The sequence below is a fragment of the Talpa occidentalis genome, unplaced genomic scaffold (genome assembly GCF_014898055.3).
Source record: "Talpa occidentalis isolate TD23 unplaced genomic scaffold, MPIMG_talOcc4v2.1, whole genome shotgun sequence".
Classification (NCBI taxonomy): domain Eukaryota; kingdom Metazoa; phylum Chordata; class Mammalia; order Eulipotyphla; family Talpidae; genus Talpa; species Talpa occidentalis.
Window position 1 is genome coordinate 34715872 of NW_026555331.1, and position 3295 is coordinate 34719166.

The window sequence follows — 3295 nt, forward strand, 5'->3', positions numbered from 1 at the left end:
TTGACTCAGCATCAGTGTCAGAAGGGGCTTGTCCCTTGCAGGCCTGTCTTCACCATGAGGGTGAGGATACTGTCCTCTGACTTCCTCTCTTCTCCCTCCCTTTTCATGTCTCAGGCCTCACAGCTCCCATGACCGCATGCTGCTTCAGGCTGCCCACAACTTCCTTATTGGGCTACTCATTATGGGGAGAAGAGGTCTGCCCAAGTGGTACCTTCCCTATGGGATCTCTACACACCCCAAGGGCTAAACCAAGACTCTTCATATCCCATGTTAATCTGAGAGCTGTAACTCCCCCAATGAAATAAGTAAAATCAAGCCTGAAATAATCAGCTCTATGTATTAATCTCCAAAGAAAATAACTAGATTTCCTCCTATCAACACTAATGACTACTGACAACATGTACCAAGTACTTTAATACTATTTTTTAAAATGTCAATTCCCCTCTTGACTTTCCTGTCATGGGTTCCCCACCCCATTCCTTATTCTGTTATCCTCTAAGAGGTCACCCCAGGGAGGCTAAAAGCAGTTTGAATCTATATTTTTAAAAGTAATAAAAAGTCAATGTGAGTAAAATAAATGTCACTGAAATATTAGAATTTAACCCACTAGGCAGGTGTTCCATTTTAAGAAAGACTTTACCAACCCAAAGGAATTGCCAGTTGGGTTAATATAGCTGAGCAGGCATAGTCTGCCATAACTCCTCCTCTGTGCCCAAAACCAAAAGAATCTTAATCAGAAATAAACCCTGTTCTTCCAGTCTATCATTGGCTTTTTCCTTAATGGAAATAGTAATATCTGCAGGAATCAATTTTCTCCAATGCTCAGGCAAGAGTTAGTTGTGTCATCCTAAAATACAGAGAGGAGTGATGAGAAGTTTGTCTCTCTGCATCATTCGTTTATTCAACCTTTATTGAACATCTGTCAGATATGGAAGCCTAAGAAGACTGCTATGACTCATGACTTTATTTTCCAGATAAAGAGACAGATATATATACAAACAAGGGCAGTACAACTTGAAAGATGCTCACTGGGGTCATATAAGGGGTCCTCATAGGAGCGGATTTATAGAAGACTAGTAATCTCCCAATGTGAGGGAAGGAAGGGATTTCAGGAAGAGGAGAGAGAACTTGCAAAGGCCTGCAGAGAGATGGCAGGTCCGGGAGAGTCTGAGTGAAGGGCACCTGGCCCTGATCCACAGCCATGCTCCCAATTTCCTACAGCTGGAAAATCAGTCTTAGGAACACAGCCAGATACTCAATTCTACAAAGGTTAGTAAAGAATTATATCCACTGCTCATACAACTCACAGAACTGATAGATTGAATGAGATACCATGATATAGTAAGGGGTAAAAAAACTGACCTGATTGCGTCTATTGGCACTGCCACTATCAGCTATGTGATTTAAGACAATTAAACTCTCATAACTTCAAGTTCCTTATCTGTAAAATGGTGATAAAATATACATAAAGTTGTCTTAAATATGCAGTTACAGAAACAGTATATATGAAGGACCAAGGATGCAGAGAAATAATCTCCCAGCACATACTAGTTTTTGATTTCCTCTCCAGTCTCATCTCTCTCTATGAAGAATCCAAATAAAAATGACTGTTCCCAATCACAGAAGAATGAAGCAACTCCCAGCACCCCAGTCTATAGTCTCAGACAAGCAGAGGAGCAGAAGATACCTGGGAGTGTCTTATTTGACAGAATAGACTCATCTGTACCCCAAATATATCAAAATACCACAGTCAGTGGTCTAGGGAGGTGGCAGTGGAGTTGGTGGTCCCTGCATGATGGCCGCCTCGATATTCTGCTGCCTGTGGTGCTGCAGAGATGGCAGGACCAGCCACATCCCTCTGAAGGAGATGCTGGCCATGCAGCTGGACATGGGTACTGATGTTGTCATTGCAAAAAATAGAAGAAGAATATGTGGAACAGGCGGTTGTTTAGTGAGTGCACCTTTACATCAAAACAAAAGCTACTTTGAATTCAAAATCCAGTCTACAGGAATCTGGGCATTGGTGTTGCAAAACAGAAAGTTAACATGAATCAGATTCCTCTTGGCTGAGATGTGCACAGTCTGGTGATGAGATATGATGGCGCCCTGTACCACAACAATGAGGAGAAAAAGACTGCCAGCAAATAGCCTTTCACAGGAGGGAGATGTGGTGGGTATTACATATTACCATGTAGAATTAAATGTGTGTTTGAATGGACAAAACATGCATTGTCCAGCATCAGGTATATGAGGGACAGTGTATCCGCTTGTTTATGTTGATGACAGTGCAATTTTGGATTGCCAGTTCAGTGAATTTTATCATACTCCTCCACCTGGTTTTGAAAAAATATTATTTGGATTACTCCCAAACTCAATTCATTCACTCATTCATTTACTCATTCATTCAATAGGGGACACCTACTATGTGCCACGGGTGAATCCAAGCCTTAAGCACACTGAACTCTGAAATCATGTGGCCATATGAGGGGTTTTGCCTTCGTAAGAGCAATCCTCATAATCTGATTATGAGTATTTATGAAGGGAAGAAGTCATGTCATATTCTGTCTCCTCTCTTCACTGATGTCATCAACGGGTCTCAGCACCCTGGAGGTGCTCTACAAATGTCACTATTTGACCCATAACCTACAAGACAGTTCTCTAACCTCAGGAGACCATTTAATCCATTCAAATGAAACTTCTTCAGGAAGGCATTTTTCATACAGTAGATTTCAAAATACCACCTAGGTACCCAGAATATGTAATCTGACATGATAAAGGCCACATTCAGAATGTCCCTAAAATGTGGGCACATGTGGTACAGGACAGACTGTGGTACGAACAGACTCCAAGCTTGCAATTGCTTTGTTTTAGCCTTGGCAGCCCTGCAGCTTGGCTCTCATATTCAAAGGGATGATGTATTTTCCCATATTTATTATTTGCACTGGACTACTGAGGAAAAAAGCAGGGCAGCAGGCTGATGTGTCTCAGTGTTCCTGCCAGGAATAACAGAGAGGCCTTGCACCAGCGCCTCATTAGCTTATGGAAAACAGTTCCCTAAGGAAACTGCAGGGTGTAAATAAATTTAAAACATTTCTGCCTTTTGAGGCCTGCAGATGCCAAATTTGTAAAGCAGTGGTGGCTCAAGAACGTTGTAACATTCTGTTGCACGTCTCATAAATTTAGCATAAGTTCTATAGTCTGTTAATAAGCAAAATAATGTGGTATCATGAACATACTTTTTTAATGCAATATGCATTACTTTTTCATAAGAAGCAAAAGTTTAGTTGGTAGGGTA

General features: G+C 41.3%; 1 pseudogene; it reads left to right on the top strand.

Moving 5' to 3' along the window:
• The first annotated feature begins 1795 nt into the window (after positions 1-1795).
• LOC119249518 (SPRY domain-containing protein 7-like) lies at positions 1796-2353 on the top strand (annotated as a pseudogene).
• Positions 2354-3295: the final 942 nt, after the last annotated feature.